At 42.5% G+C, this 17,099-nt stretch overlaps 2 long non-coding RNA genes across 2 annotated transcripts in view; one reads left to right on the plus strand and one right to left on the minus strand.

The window, feature by feature from the left end:
* The window catches only part of LOC120638702, a 303,340-nt gene that overhangs the window by 51,233 nt on the left and 235,008 nt on the right, over window positions 1-17,099 (minus strand). The window lies entirely within an intron of this gene.
* LOC114815143 overlaps window positions 1-17,099 on the plus strand; it is a 55,308-nt gene that overhangs the window by 31,033 nt on the left and 7,176 nt on the right. Inside the window, exon 2 of the long non-coding RNA XR_003762918.2 lies at window positions 16,566-16,764. This is a non-coding gene — a long non-coding RNA (uncharacterized LOC114815143). The remainder of the gene's footprint in view (window positions 1-16,565; window positions 16,765-17,099) is intronic.

Consider the following 17,099-nt stretch of genomic DNA (forward strand, 5'->3'; position numbering starts at 1 on the left):
ATGTGGTTCTGGAACCTAAAATAAGATCTGGGTGAAACTCTAAACCCAGTGGTTAAAGGAGATGGGATAGCCTGAATAGCAATCTGAAATAAAGAGGGATAGAAATGGTTTTTGTGAACCCATTACTGATCCAATGAGGCATTTTTAAATTTATAGGATTCTCCCTGGAACTAAGCTTCTCAGAATCTGCCTTTGTTACTCAAACATGGTCAGATTTATAAAGCAAGGCCAGATGGGTTTGATCCCAAGATCCTACTGCCCATGGCAAAAGGGAAAGGTCATTAGTAAGGGTCAGCTTGAAGCTCAAAGGTGTCACACTTTGATTCCCAGGTACCTGCTAGCTAACAAGCAGGCATTACAGTGAGCAGATGCTAGAATTCGTTAGTGGGTAAATTTCCACTTAGGCTGGAAACCAATATGGGGAAACTATGGGCTGGAGGCTTAAGGGAGGAGACATCCAGGGATGACAAAGAAGCCAGGCAACAATAGAAAGTTACCAGAACTAGTAAGACGATTCCCTTTCCAGTAAAAGTCAACTCACTAACTCGTAGCAGCAGCTCGTTATGTCTGACTTTGCACAATTAAAAATGAGCAAACTGCTTTCAAACTTTGCACAGTAGCAATTACATCTGATTCCATTAATAAAAAAAAGAAATGAGGTCGGATGCTATTATTTTGAAGTTTAAATTCTGGAAAAATCTCCGCGTTGCTTTGTTTGGAATCTAACCCCAGTAGTTAGGAGTGGTATGATTAAGTTAGTTGGCTTCTTATAACAACATGAGGTTTGCTGTGGGACTAAAGAGATGCCATCAGACTCATCAAGAAGAAATGGAGCTGAAGGGATTCTGAACCACTGAAGCAGCCCAATAAATCCCCTCTAATAGTCAACATTGCTGGACTTTCTGGTGTTGAGGCTGTTGCATGAGGAGGGGGTCTGAAATGAGTCAAGGAAAATGAACAAAAATAGCTATTTTTGTAAAACCAATGGAAACCGCGTCTAATCCAGGAAAAGAAAATTGAGACAGGAAAGGGAGGCCCACATTTTTTAAGGAAATCATGTGGTGTTTTGGTTATTCTTTGTTTATGCAAAAAATTAACATCAGCATTAATTATGTCTTAGAAATGATACACTGAACCTTCACTGCTAAATTTGCACCCTTGCCAAGACAGCCAAACAAAAATAACATTCATCACTAGGATTAATGCAAATATATGATTCTGTGTTTGAATCCCCTGGAGGACTCAAACTGCTAAGCTCCTCACTAATGGCAGAAATCTGATCTGTACAGGAGTTCAAGAGATAGGAAGGATATTTTCACAAGGTAAGTAATGACAACTAAAGAGCTTAGGATGTTTATAAGACTTGTAAGGCCAAATTCTGGAAATGTAAGGGAGTTGGATATGCCAAGGGAAGGATTTGGGGACATTCTATAATATTTAGAAATATTTGTGAACTACGTAGTGCGTTGGTCTAGACCATACCCATTCTGATCCAGGAAGGGTGGGCACTGAGCAAACTTGCAGACACTCATTCATTCATTCAATCATACTTGTTGAGCGCTTACTATGTGCAGAGCACTGTACTAAGCACTTGGAGTGTACAATTCAGCAACAGATAGAGACAATCCCTGCCCAACAACGGGCTCACCGTCTAAACGGGGGAGCCAGACAACAAAACAGGATAAAACAAAACAAGTAGCCCGGTAGTCCATATCTTCATTTGCTCTTGAATTCACCTTCTCCTTCCACCACTTAAGTGCATGGGAGTTGAAACTTTCTTTAAGTCCTTTAATGGTATTCCTAAATGTGCTCTTTTCCTCACTCATTGTGGTTGCCTATCACAGAGTCAGTATTCAACCGCAGCAGGGACAGCTTTTCCCTGGTTATCAGTGTGCCAATCTGATAGCATATAAATGTTTTGAAAAGGAATAGACGGATATACTTCCAGGTGCAGTCACCAGTGAATTCATATTCAATGAAACAGTTTCTGAAAGCACCTCTTCCAAATTGGCATCGCCTAACAAGTCATGGAAAGGTCTTCTGCCTCAGTGTTTGGTTGCAGTTATGCAGACAATTAAAATGGTCTCAGGGGTGATCAGAGCTCAGTTCAAGGTCTTTACCCTGCCTGCCACCCTGGTCTACAGGCTCTGAGTCAACGCTTATTGATCACAAGAGCAATAGGGGTTTCTAGGCTGAAGGTACCACCTCATGGGATGATGAGCCATCATGGGAGTCATGAAGTTCCAGCTCCTAGGGAAATCCCACTGTACTCTTTGGCCCACAAAGATTTCCTGTTCAGTTCCCTTCCAAAGATGGAGTAAGGAAGACATTGTGATCCAAATAAAACAGCAATTTGGGAAATCACTTGCCGGATGTGGACCTCCAAATCCACCAGACCATCACTCGTCCCATCTTCAAAGCTTTTCTGAAATTCCCACCTCCAGAAAGCTTTCCCTAGTTCATTTTTCCTCTCCCCAAGTTATATCCTCACAACTCTCATTCATCTCAGCACTCTTGCAATGCCAATCTCCTGTGGTACTTGTGTATCTATAAATGTTGGTATTTGTTAAGTGCTTACTATGTGCCAAGCACTGTTCTAAGTGCTGGGGTAGATACAAAGCTAATCAGATTGTCCCACGTAGGGCTCACAGTCTTAATCCCCATTTTACAAATGAGGTCACTGAGGCCCAGAGAAGTTGAGTGACTTGCCTGAGGCCACACAGCTGACAAGCGGCAGAGCCAGGATGAGAACTCATGACCTCCGATTTCCCAGCCCGGGTTCTTTCCACTGAGCCATGCTGCTTCTCTAATTGATTTAGATGCTCTTCTATTTAAGGACTTTTCCCTCCAATCAGTAAATAATTATGGTCTATCTTGTCCCACAAGATTGTAAGCCTCTTGAGGGATCATATGTTCTACAAACATTTATTCTGGCAAGTGTTTAGCAGAGTGCTCTGTATACAGTAATGGCTCAGTAAATACTATTGATATGTTGTTGAATGGTTGAGGCCATTACCCCAGGAATATCCAGTGTCTAAGCCCAGTAGTTGTTCTAGTTAATGAAGGGAGATCTGAGAGACCCAGAGGACAATCTAGTTAGTTTTTAGTGACATTTTTCTCAGGATCCCAGATTTTGTACTCTGTTCACAGTGGCAGGGTAAATGCTCCTGGTATATTGGCAGACTGGACATAAGATAGAACAAGAGCGGGAAGATGGGTTCTCTCTGTGCCAACTCTTACATCTTAACTACTAGTATGCCTCTGCTCCAGCTTTGGTCCCACAGCAGTGTAAGCAGACAGGGCAAGCTTGCAACTGCTGAGTGGTCCTGCTCTTGATTTAGGATTGCAGTACTCCACTGTAATTGCAACTGACTATTACATTTCTTACAGAACTTCCTCTTCTGGTAAGAATATCATATCATTTACATATTAAAACTTTTCCCTGCAATTGATTGCGACCTCACAATTCACTAGACAACCTGCCCATTATCTAGAATTGCTACATTCAGTTACCACTACGGGTTTAAAGCCCAGCCTAATAGTCCATTTTTGTTCAGGGGCTATTTAGGCACTACAGCTAGTATTTTCCCAGTGTAATTGTAGAAGGACAAAAATTTCCACACAGCCAGCTATGTATTCGGATGAAGCCATGCCCAGCCCTAGAACTACAATGACATGCATCTTAACTTTATTTCTGACAATATGTTTCTGGTTAATTTGTTTTTTTAAGGAAATCCTTGAATTCCTCTTGCTTCTCTGACAAACTTTCAGGAATTCTGCATAGCCATGTAAGCCCGTCAATGGGCAGGGATTGTCTCTATCTGTTACTGAATTGTCCATTCCAAGTGCTTAGTACAGTGCTCTGCACATAGTAAGCGCTCAATAAATACTATTGAATGAATTTAGAATGCACTGCTATTGATAATCAACCTTCACCCCAAAGATATCGGTCTGTTATCTCTGTAAGCCTTTCAGGAATAGCTGTCAAACTTGAACTCTAGAACCACATCTTCATAAACCACTGTGACTGCATTCTCAGGGTCCTTGATGATGTAAATTACAAGCAGGGCAGGAGGGAAATACTATTTTTTGAATTTTTGGATGACTTTTTCCATATTTACCTTCATTGGTATAAATTATTCATTTTTAACATAAGGGAAGGGGTAGTTGCTTGTGAGCATTTTCCAACACTCTCTCATCAACCTTTCTCCAGGCCTAACGGAAAAAACTATTATTTTGTTCGCATTTTGCTTGCCCTCTCCCATCCTCCTTTATGTTTGCTTTGGGCTCTGCTTGCCCACTCCCTTCCTTGGTACTCATTTTAGAATACTGTCCAGCCACATGCATGTGCAGACAAGAGATACCCACATGGAAGGGAGGCATAGAAGCACCAGGGGAGTGAAATGGCAGCCTCATCTCTATACCTCATGAGGCATTATGGATAATAGGCTCCAAAGTGCCAAGGAGCGGTTCCCATGTTCACATCATCTGAATGGCTCTCTAGTCCATGCTTTGTTGTACAACAGAGACAGATATTAAGGATGAGAATTCTAGGGCTGGAGCTAGGCCTGAGAGGAGTAGGGGTGAGTGAGTTTGAGCTACCTTTAAATCTGAAATGTTGATATGCTCTTTCCCTCCTAACATCAATCAATGGTACTTACTGAGCACTTGCTGTGTGCAGAGCTTGGGAGAGTACAACCTGACTGTCAACTATCAGTTTTGCTCTGGTTGGCTGTGTTCATCTGTTTACAAGGAATATTCAGGCAAATACAATTTTTCAAGGTATTTCAGCCATTAAACCAACCCAAGTATCTTGACTAACTTTTTTTAAGTTTTAAATAAAATCCAGAAGATTATGTTAATGCTGAACTTTGGATAATTTTGGCAAAGTCTTCGTCATACCAGGGAGTATACTTGCAACCACAACTGCATATGATAGAAAAAAATGAATTTTAAAATTAAATACTTCTGGTGCCAGTCAATTTTTTTCCTGTTTCCTCTATATAATGGTCTCTTAATAAGTCTGACTTCTGGGCCTTTGAGTCATTATTAAATGGATGATAATTTTTGATATAGCGGAAGTAATGTTTGAAGCAAACTGAAATTTGGAGAGTTTTGTTTTATTTTGGTTATTTCACCAGCAACACTGAGGGTTCTTGAATTTCAGAGCATTGGAATCAATCAGTCATTCGATCAGTGGTATTTATTGAGTGCTTACTGTGTGCAGAGCACTCTACTAACTGCTTGGGAGAGTACGGTACAATAACCACAAGGAGCTGACCGTCTGCATTCTATTCAACAATAAAGGTTGTTTTATCCAGTACAGTGGAAAATAATAAAAATAGCAGTAGTAGACTTGTATAGTCTTGGAAAAAACCTATAAAGATGCGGACTTAAGTTCGGATTGTGGGCAATGGAAGGGCAGTTACTAGTGAGTATTTTTTTAGTGTTTTTTTAAATGGTATTGCTAAGTGCTTACTATGTTCCAGGCACTGTACGATGCTCTGGGGTAGATACAAGTTAATCAGGTTGGGCTCCCAATCTTAATCCCCATTTTACAGATGAGGCAACTGAGGTACAGGGAAGTTAAGTGGTTTGCTCCAAGTCACACAGCTGACAAGTGGCAGAGCTGGGATTAGAACTCAGGTTCTTCTGACTCCCAGGCCCGTGTTCTATTCATTAGGTCATAATGCTTCTCAGGATTGAAAGGATAGGAGCAAAAACAGTGAAAATGGCTGCCTTGGGACTAATTGCCAAGGTTAGAAATTCTGTGGAAAGTTCCTGTAGTAGAAAAGAAAGAGCCAAGATTTAGAAGAAAGATGGCCCTTGGAAGTGAGAGCAACTTGAGACAGAGAGTGGTAACTGCTGAAAACTGGACATGGAAGACGACACACCCACCAGGCTAATTAAATTTGATACAAAATTGGGGGATAAAAGTGGTAATTACAGGGAGGGGAGTACAATTCAGAATGCCTGGAATGCATTAGGACTGTGGGCCAAGTAAAAGGCTATGTAATTTAATGAACAGAAATGTAAGTTATGAAACTAGGAAGATAAACTAAGAAATGAGAATATACCTGGAGGCCTTAGTATCAGCATTTGAGAGATGCGGCAGATAAATTAAAACCTCCCGTCTAATAAAAGAAACAATTATCAAAATTAAGGGAAATACAAATAGAGGATAGCAGTAACAAATCTAAGTGAATTGTGCTAACTCTCAAAGAGGGGATTTCCAAGGCCTTATCTGGTTACTGAACCCAGTTTTGGCTACCTTGTTATAAAATAGGTATTCTAGATCAGTAAATGGTATAACATAAACAACCAGGATGATAGAGATTTATTGGATTTCCTTAGCCGAAACCATTCCAATAAGGCTTGTAGACTTCCGAAAGGAAGAGATTCAAGGTTGAGTCCGCAGAAATAGACTATTCAGAAGAGAATTCCAAAGAGGTTTTTAGAATGTCTGTGAAATATGTCATATTTCATATGCCTAGAATGGTCTAGACATAGCAAGACATTGGATAAAATTTCCTATAGACCAAAGGGAGTTCTTAGAGGGATTTAACCCCCGAGGAAGCAATAAAACCAAGTAAACCACTTCAAAAATGCAATTGACAACTAGCTCAGGTTAGGCAAGAGCAGGTGGAACAGCCAGCTCAGATCAAGGGAAAGACTGAGGTGGATTGCCTTGGTGGAAAGGGCACAGAACTGGCTGTCAGGAAATCGGGGTTCTAGTGCTGGCTCCGCCACTTGTCTGCTGCGTGACCTTGGGCAAGTCATTTACCTTTCCTCAACTCTGAAATTCCACTCTCCAACCACAACCTCAACAGCCTTTTCTCCCATACATCCCCTCCTCAGACTGTCCAGTTTAGTCAGTGGTATTTAAAAATAATAATGTTGGTATTTGTTAAGCGCTTACTCTGTGCAGAGCACTGTTCTAAGCGCTGGGGTAGCTACAGGGTAATCAGGTTGTCCCACGTGAAGCTCAGAGTCTTAATCCCCATTTTACAGATGAGGAACTGAGGCACAGAGAAGTTAAGTGATTTGCCCAAAGTCACACAGCTGACAAGTGGCAGAGCGGACATTTGAACCCATGACCTCTGACTCCCAAGCCCGGGCTCTTTCCACTGAGCCACGCTGCTATTGAGAGCTTACTGTGTGCACAGTACTATACTTAGCATTTGGGAGAGTACAATGTAACATTCATTCATTCATTCATTTATTCATTCATTCGTATTTTTGAGCACTTACTGTGTGCAGAGCACTGTACTAAGCGCTTGGAATGTACAATTGGGCAACAGGTAGAGACAATCCCTGCCCAACAACGGGCTCATAGTCTAAATGGGGGAGACAGACAACAAAACAAAACAAGTAGTCAGGCAAAAAATAATAGTATAAGTGCTTACTATGTGCCAAGCACTAAACACTGGGGTAGATACAAGGTAATGACGTTGTCCCACATGGGGGTCACAGTCTTAATCCCCATTTTACAGATGAGGTGACAGGCACAGAGAAGTTAAGTGACTTGCTCAAAGTCACACAGCTGACAAGTGGCGGAGCCAGTATTAGAACCCATGACCTCTGACTCTCAAGCCCTTGCTCTTTCCACTAAGCCACGCTGCTTCCCTAACAGTAAACATGTTCTCTGCCATCAAGGAGTTTACTTCTGATCTCTCAACCCCCTCTAATTTTCTCCAAACCCAACCTACTTTTCTTTTATGAACAAATCCATTCTCTCAATTTTATCCCCTCCATTGAACTCAACTCCCTCGCTTCTCTATCCCTCCATCATTCTTTTACCACCACCACCAAATATATATACACACAGTAAACTGTGATTGTGCTTGGGCCACATATAACTGCTGGTGGATATCCAGACAACATGCCCGCCTCATTCATCTCAAACTAACCCTCAAGAGCTATAATTCTGCCTTCACTACTGTCAATCAGTCAATGGTATTTACTGAGCACTTACTGTGTGCAGAGCACTGTACTGTCCGACAGCAATACTTCTCCATCTTTATTGACTCCCAGGCCCATTGCCTGCACCAGCTGTTTCAGACTTTCAATTCCTTCCTCAAACCCCCTGTCCTTTTGCCCCATACCTTTTGCCCTTAATGGCCTTGTCATCTATTTCATTGAAAAAAATTAAAACCATTAGGTGCGATCTCCCTAAAAATCTCCTCTGCACCTCTCCAGTCCTACCTTCATCCCAACCTTCTTCAACTCTTCCATCCTTCCCAGCAGTATCATGAGGAGATAGCCCTCCACCTCTTAAAATCTGCCCCCCTCCACTTGCACATCTGACTCCATCCCTTCACACCTTATTTTAAAACACTTGGCCTCTTCCTTCTCTTTCTAACAGTCATCTTCAACCACTCACTCTCTAAAGGCTCCTTTCCAACTGCTTTCAAACTTGCACTGTTCTAAGCACTGGGGTAGAAACGAGTTAATCAGGTTGGACACAGCCCCTGTCCCACTTGGGGTTCACAGTCTTAATCCCCATTTTACAGATAAGGCAACTGAGGCTCAGGGAAGTGAAGTGACTTGCCCAAGGTCACACAGCACACGTGGAAGAAGCAGGTTTAGAACCCAGGTCTTTCTGACCTGCTCCATCCTCTAAGCCATGCTTCTTCTAGGAAGATTAACTGTCACCACCCCCTCCTGTTTCTTCTCCTATCTCAAAGGCCACGCCTTCTCAATCTCTTGCTGTCTCTTCTTCTGTCTCCCATCTTCTAAACTGTGGGAATACTAAAGGCTCAGTTCAAAGTTTCCTTCTATTTTCCACCTACACCCAGAGCCTTGGAGAATTAATGAACTCCCTCAGTTTCAACTCACTCTTCCCAAATCTACCTGTCCAGCCCTGTCCTATTTCCTCTGCCGTCTCACATTTCCTTAGTCAATCAATCAATCACATTCATTGAATGCTTATTTTGTGCAGATCATGGTATTAAGCGTTTGGGAAAGTACAATATAACAGAATTGGTAGACATGTTCCTTACCCCAAAGGAGCTTACAGTCTAGATGTCCTGTTAACACCTCACATTTAATATGTCTAAATCAAAACTTCTCATTTTCCCATCCAAACCCTGTCTTCTACCAGGCTTTCCAATAACTAGACAAAAACACTATCCTTCCTAACTCACAAACCAATAACTTTAGCATTATATTTGACTCTCCTTCATTCAATGCACATAACCAGTCTGTCACCACTCCTGTCAGTGCTATCTTCAGAACACCTCTAGAATTCACCCTTTCTCCACCCTGTTATCACGCTGAACCAAGCATGGATTATATTCTGCCTTGATTACTCCATCAGCCCTCTCACTGACTTCCCTGCTTCCTGTCTCTCCCCTCATTATCAGTGGTATTCATCGAGTGTTTATTGTGTGCAGAACACTATACTAAGCGCTTGAGAGAGTGCAATACAACAGAATTGGTAGGCACATTCCCTGCTCCTCTCCAGTCTGCACTTCACTCTGATACTCAGGTATTTTTCTAAAAAAAACCTCAGTCCCTGTTTTTTCTCTCCTAAGAAACCTCCACCAGTTGCCCATCATCTCTGCGTCAAATGGAAACTCTTTTCCATCAGCTTTAAACCACTTAATCAGCTCTCTCCCTCTTACCTTACCTTGCTGATCTCTGACTACAATCCAAGCACACGTTTAGCTCCAATGCTAATCTTCTCACTGTGCTTTGATTTCATTTTCCTCATCATCGACCCCATGCCTAACTCCACCCTCTGGCCTGGAACTCCCTCCCCATTCATATCTGACAAACCTCAACTCCCCTCATCTTCAAAGTCCTACTAAAATTATATTTCCACAAAGAGGCCTTCCCTGACTAAGCCCTGACTTCCCCATCTAAGCCTTCCTTTCAGCATCGCCTATGTACTTACACCTGTACCACTTTAAGTACTTTGATATTCACCCCTTCCCCAGCACCACAGTACTCATGTATGCATCCATCTTCATTTATTTTAATGCCTGTCTCCACCGCATACCTCCCCACCCAACCCCATCAGTCTGTAAGCTCCTTTTGGGCAGTGATTGTGTTTACCTACTAAACTGTACTGTACTCTCCCAAGCACTTAGTAGAGTGCTCAGCACACAGTGACTAATACCACTGAAGGATTGATTTTCCATGCCTTAGTTTCCTCATCTGTGAAACAGGGTTAAAATACCAGTTCTTTCTCTTTCTCAGACCGAGAAGCCCATGTGGGTCAGTGAGTGTGACTGACCTGATTATCTTGCATCTACTCCAGCACTCAGCAGAGTGCTTGGGACATAGGAAGAGCTTAATGAATATTATCACTCTTATCATTACAGTTTTCGGCACTTCAGCTCCTGACTTGGGGTAAGTACTGAGGAGTTTTTATATCTCAAACATTTGAAAAAGCTATTTTCAGGTGCTTTTAGGAATGGAGAAATAAGAGCTTTTCTATCCAAATGATAAGCAGTCGCCAAGAAATTTTAAGCAAACTTATGTTGCTTAGGTGAGTAGGGCCCTTTTTAAAGTCACCCAAGGACCCTGCAATTTGAAAAGAGCAGGAAAAGCCATGAAGCAAATGAAAATCCTAGCAAAGAAAAATGGATGGCATGATCGGGATATTAAATGTGATTAATAAATATGAGAAATGCCCAACAACCTTGTTAAGTGTTTTCTGACGCTGAGAAGATTCCCATAAATGTGGTCAGGGGTGATAAATGAATGAACTCCAAACTACTCTAGCTCCATAAACAGCATAGTGTCCATCAGAGGGTGCTCTGTGAGCCAGACACTGGATTTGTTGCACATCAACAGCTGGGTCTTTGAGTTTAGGGCATTTTTAGTTGAATTTTTTTCCTCTTTTAAAAAAAACACACACACAGTTGAAAAGAGACTGGTCTTGCAACTAGCAGCCCCGAGACATACCTGATAAACAGTCTGACTAATGAGATTGGAAATTCTTTTTTTTTTCTTAAATTTGCTCATTATTTGGTTACAGTCTCCATATGGCAAGAAGAGAAGGGGGAAAAAATCTTCCATTGGCCCCCAAACCACATATTTAATCCATGCGCTTATGTCAAACTTAATTACAGGACTTTTGGCATAAAATAACAATCCACATCCTTGGAGAGGAGAACTTAAGTAGTTAATATGTGCGATTGAGTGAAATTGCTTTGCTGAATGTTTATGAGAAACCTAAGACCAGTGAAATGTGCTGATATTTTAACCACTTAAGGGCAAAACCTTCTATTCCCAGAAGTTGAGTGGAAGAGGACCTTTCCCCTGCCCTGATATTTGTCCAAAAGCCCAAGATGAACAATGGCTGGTGAAATATTTTGATGAACAATTTCATCAATTAGAGAAAAAAATTAGGCTAAATAGTTTCCATAACTTGCCATTTTCTCAATGAACTTTTGGCAAGTTGAAAAAGCAGCTCCATTTCCAACCTTGTCTCTATTCCTTGCAGAGAATTGTCCAAAACATTAAAAATCTTTTCTTTCCAAAGTTTACAACGTTCAATTTTAGTCTTTTGATCTTTTCTACCTTAGTTATCCTTTAGGGCTATTCATCTTTACCCTTTACCTCAATTGACATTTTCATGCTAATGAACTCAACTGTACGTAATCTATACATGTGAGTTGCATCTCTGACCAAAACTGCACATTGGTTTTTGACCCTTAGTGGGCAAAAAAAATCAGGGTGCCTTTCTTTCCAGGGGATTCCTGGTCTTTTTTTCCAACCCTGGGTCTCATTTCCCACCAAAAGATGGGAAATTTATCCTATAATTTACTGAAGAAAAAAACTGCCTGTAATACTTGCATATATATATTGCATCTTTCAACATCCCTAATGACCTTTCCCCATCTAGTAGTTGATTAAGTAAACTCATAGCTTCATCTTAACTTCCTTCACCAGAATATACCAGAGACAGAATTGCTTTTTTTAGACTAGAGGAACCTCCTAAAATATAAATTCATCTCCTCCGTTTCCTTCCTCATCACAGGCATCTGATGCCTCGTTTGAGAAACACTGCTTGAGACTGTTGCCGACTGCTGTCATGGCAGTGGTGGGGGGTGGGAGAGGGGCTGGCCAGAGAGACTGAGGCAGCCACAGGACTTCCTGTGGCCTTTTTGATTAATGCTACAGCCTGTTCCACCCAGCCAACCACTTTGGAGACCCACTCCAGCCTCCTCCAGAATTCCCATTCAGAGGCAGGGCTGCTCTGGGGCAGAGGAATGGAGCAGTAATGTTGGGTCCTGGCTTGGGTCCAGATGGGTCTGCAGAGGTGGCAGCGATCTTCCCCCAGCCTCACAGCAGCACTGCCTTTTATTTTCCGGAGATAGCGCCAATGTGAAGCAGACTGCAACGGTGCTCCAGACTGTGTGCGAATTCAAAACACTGCGATAATGATATGACACTCACTTGCCCACCTCAGGCTCCACGCCAGTTTCCAATGACTCTGGCTGGTTCATACATAAATACAGAAATATCATCATCCTCCTCACACTACCCTGCTGACTTTCGATTTACTTCATTTGATGGTCATACCTTCCTCTTGACTGTAAGCTAGTTGTGGGCAGGGAATGTGTCTGTTTATTCTTATACTGTACTCTCCCAAGTGCTTAGTATAGTGCTCTGCACACAGTAAGTGCTCAATAAATACAACTGAATAAATGAACTCCCTTAGTTCGAATGCTGCCATCATGGACCCATTATTTAATCCATCAGCTCATATCTCTTTTTAGTTTCCTTTTTCCCTCTCCTTGAACTTGTTTCTACTTCTTAGGGTGAAAAGCTCTTTTCATCCCTTGATCTTCTCCTATTGTTTACCTCATCTGAATATGCTTTTTTTCTGTAGTTCTATTTTCCTACTCTATTTTCTACTTTTTCTCATCTCTCTTGGGTAGCCGAATTCACTTGTGGTTCTTCTTTTTTTCAATAAATGCCAGGTAACTTTAGCGTCAGAGCAGTTTTCTAAGTAGGGAGGCGAATATATATTTTTTAAATCCCCGAAGTCCATTGGGCTTATTTGAAAGGGACTTATTGGCCGAGTGTGCTTGAGGCAAAACAAATGTCCATTACAAATAAAAAAATCGAAAATCCACATTTTTTAATGGTGTGAACATTGGCTGCTTCATTTCCCTCCCAGTGAAAGGAGAATTGCTGAGTCCCTTTTTTGTCAAAATCAGGGAGTCTGCCTGACTGACAGCTGCTGCCTGGGGGGCTGAGGGGACTGATCCTTTTGCTCTTATCTGCTAAGGATTTGCAGCCAGCTAGTACACTCATGGGAACAAGAGAAGCCCTTGAGGAAGGGGAGACTTTGTTCAGTTAAAACCACCCTGGTATTTGCTCAAGGGGAAAAAGCAGAAGCAACAACCATAACTATAGCAAACTGCCCCAGTCCCCTCTCTGCAACTGGCTATCTAGGAGCAGGGTCCTCACTACTTTTGCCCCCCACCCCCACCTTGCCAGCTGACTTAGGCCCTGGGAACTGCTTTTGGGTCACTCAGGATGCCATTAGGGTAAGAGGGCAGGGGTAGGTGTTGGGGAATCCTGAAATGAAGCTCATTAATCAGACCCAGTGATGAGTTCAGGGTACTCTGGACAGGCCCTAGTAGCACTTTGCTCCAAAACCATTAGTCTCTCTGGTTGGGTGGCGAGGGGATGATTCCTGTTAATTTTAACTGGGCACTGAAGGCTAAGGTTTTGGTGAAAAACAGATTTCACCCCTGAAAATAATCCTGTCCCCAAATGTCTTCCTGGTGTTGATTTAATCCAAGCCTGAGAATGAAACGCTCCAGTAAACCACAAGGAAAATGAATAATATTCTGGGAAATATGATTACAATGGGCAGACATCCCACATTAGGTGAGACAGTCCTACAGTTTGTATTGCCTTCTCACCATCTGAATTATGGCTGGTGGGACCATCCAGTCTCGTTTTTGCCTAAAGTGGTGGTGATACTGACATGAAAGCCGGCACATTAACAATGGTGACGAGTAAGGAGCCATCACCATGGAATAGATGCCGGGGGAAGAGGCAGGTTTTCAACTGTTTGAAGCAAAGGCCTCCTTGGAGAATACTCTACATATATGTGTACTCCATTTTGTATGTGCCTGTCTTTCCTGACTCTTCCTTTCTTTACCTCTCATCCTCTACCATCCCTTTCTCTCCCCACTCCCTGGCCCTCTTTCCCACTGCCTCCTTTTCCTGCCTTTTCTCCCTCCTAATCTTGGTCCCCTGATTTCACCCACATTTAAGCCACGCCTCCTATCCCACTTTGTGCTTCAGAAAATATGATCGCCTCAGTCAAAATGGAAGTTTGTAATGAAATAAAACAGGTGGTGAATTTAGCATTTTAGTTTGCACAATCAGCTCAAGAAATAAATCCCCCTGCAGGCTCTGCTATTAAAACCAAACTAATTATACTTTTATCTGCCAAGGTAATTTCCTTGATATTTTCCGTAACCCCTTGGACTCATCCAACTCACGAAGAGCCAATGCCATTCTAAAAGCACACGGAAGAGGGAGGATGCATTTTTTCTTATTTAAATGCCGGACTCATGGTCACTTTGAGCTCACCCTTGGCATCGCTCCGTGAATTTCCTTTCTGATTCCGTATGAGGGTCTTCGTAAGACAATTCGATGCCCTGAGGCAGAGCATACCTAGTAGTGCTTGGCAGTATTATAGACAATCATTAGTAGGGGAATTAAAGGCAGGTATATATTTATGTGTGTGTGTGTGTGTGTATGTACACACTCACACACGTGTGAGCACATATGCATATTTGTGCCTATTCCATGTCTAGTTGTTTCAGAGTGAGTGTCATCATATTACTGAGATCTCCTGGGTAGCACTAATTTTTACCTAAACATTGGACAGACACACTTGTTTTGTATAAAACGCCTAGATTTACATACATGCAGGTAAGGTATGTATGATGACTTAATCTACGTGGTCAGGTGCCAAATTTCAGGGGTCGGTTTGAAAATTTGGCCAAGTACAGGTCTATCCCAAGTACAGGTCTATCTCACGTCCAGATGGACGGAAAAAGGCAAACTGGAATTCTGCTACAGGCCTCTCCCAGTATGCCACACACTGCTGTTTCCCACCCCTCCTCCACTGCTTTGCCAATTCCTTTAGGAAGGATGAAGAAGTCCACTGACCCTGAGAACCAAAAGAGCACATACTCTTTCCCCGAGGTCACAGACACTCCAAGTGACATCACGGCCTCAAGTCTCAGACGGCCCGGCAGCTCCAGAGAGAAGGGTGAGACCTGATGTAATGGCATCTCCCATTCCAATTTAAATCTGCCCTGGAATTGGCCACATTCGATGCCCTCCTCCTCCATCCTGCTTGCCGAAGGCTCAGTCTTCCCATGTCTGCTGGAAAGATCTGTCTCCTCTGACAGATTCAAGATTCCAGACAGAACTTTCCCATGCCATCGTCCCTCAAAATAGCTGAGCTCCTCAGTATTTATAGCAGCACAAGACTCTAATGGGCCAATTTGTTTGAATTTCCACTGCTTTTGTGTTTAACTTACCCCTCACCCGTGGGCAGTCTCTTCATGCCTTTATTGATGGGGTGTGTTAGGGTGGAGGGGGAGTATTCAAGATGGTAGCTGAACAGAGCATGGGCTGTTTTGCATATTTACTGTTCTTTAAAGCTGGTTTTCTGAGAGAGAGAAAGAGACAGAGAAAGAGGTTTCTGTAAGTAGCTGGGACAATGAGAACAAGGCAGGCAGTATGCCAAGCACGGGATGGCTGCCAAAACACATATCATTAGCTTGGGCCAGCTATAAGCAAGGAAATGAGAAACATATGTTGGAGAGCAAGGTTAGGAGTGAGGGACTATGGGTCAGTGACAGTCGTCCGAAAACTTTTCCCTTGTTCTTCAGCTGTGGCCTGGTGGTGTCAAATGTCATTCTGACTGCCTTGATTTCTCATGGCGGTGGTGCTTGTTTTGTTTTGGGGAATTTTTTTTTTCTGTTTCCTGATGTGTGTTTTTTGGGAGGGGGAAGGGAACGGACAGGGAAGGATTTGTGATTTTTTTTTTTTCAGTTATGGGAAAATAACAACCTTGTTTTCCGTGATGCTCTCTAAATTCCTCACCCTTCCCTGAAATAACGGTGTCTCTGGAACTGGGATTCTGACTGGCCTGTGAGAGGAGAAAGGGGAGGGCTGTGTGTTCCTAAGTAGTCCTCACTGTTCTTTCTTAAATATAATTAGATGCGCCTCATTACCTCACACTGAAGGCCTTTTGTACTTTTTAGAGTTCTATTTCCTGAGATCCACGACATGCTACAGCTTGTAGTATACACTCTCATTTTATATTGTTTTAACAGTTTATTTTTAACGTTTTTCATCCCTTCTCTCTGCTATATCCAAACTATTTGGAAATGATTTCATTTTACACCAAAGGCCACACCCAGTTAAGCCTTTAGTCACTGACACCAAATGGAGTGAATACATTTTCCCAGTACCCTTCCTGTTTCTCTTCCCTCCCCTACATTCCTTTTTTCTTAAGAGTTTTCCCTGGGCAGCTTCTAATAAGCCTTTTCTCTTTGCCTCCCCAGGGCGGAGACCCCTGTTCTCTATAAACCCCAGATGAAGAACAGTATCACACGAAGCGCAGACGATATCCCAGGAGATTACTATGTGGCTACTGTTCTGAAACAGACAACAGCTCCAGACAGCTCCAGACAGCCAGCCCAGAAAACTCACCACATGAGGCTTGGGGAGTCAACTTTGGCCTAAGTTGCGAAATGGACACAGGTCTGTACCCATCCATTTCACATTAAAAATGTTTGCAATGTCTGTGATAGAATTGTGTTGGGGCAGGAGAGAATAACATCGCGTTTAACAGGGTACTTAAAGAAATCAGTTCAAACCACTCCTACTCTTTCAATAAGGAATGAAACGTGTCTGAATGGTTGACTTTTTCAGATAACTTTAAAAACTTACAGGGTGTTTGAACATTTTTCCCCTCCATCCTAAGGCTTTTGTCCTAAAATACATGGCCCACCTAGCTTCTTGGGGGTCTCAGGTCTCTGCAGAGCTGAGGTCCATGTTCTCAGCTCAGCTTGCTCTGTGGAATCCTTCTGACCTCT

The sequence above is a fragment of the Ornithorhynchus anatinus genome, chromosome 11 (assembly GCF_004115215.2).
Source record: "Ornithorhynchus anatinus isolate Pmale09 chromosome 11, mOrnAna1.pri.v4, whole genome shotgun sequence".
NCBI classification, from domain to species: Eukaryota; Metazoa; Chordata; class Mammalia; order Monotremata; family Ornithorhynchidae; genus Ornithorhynchus; species Ornithorhynchus anatinus.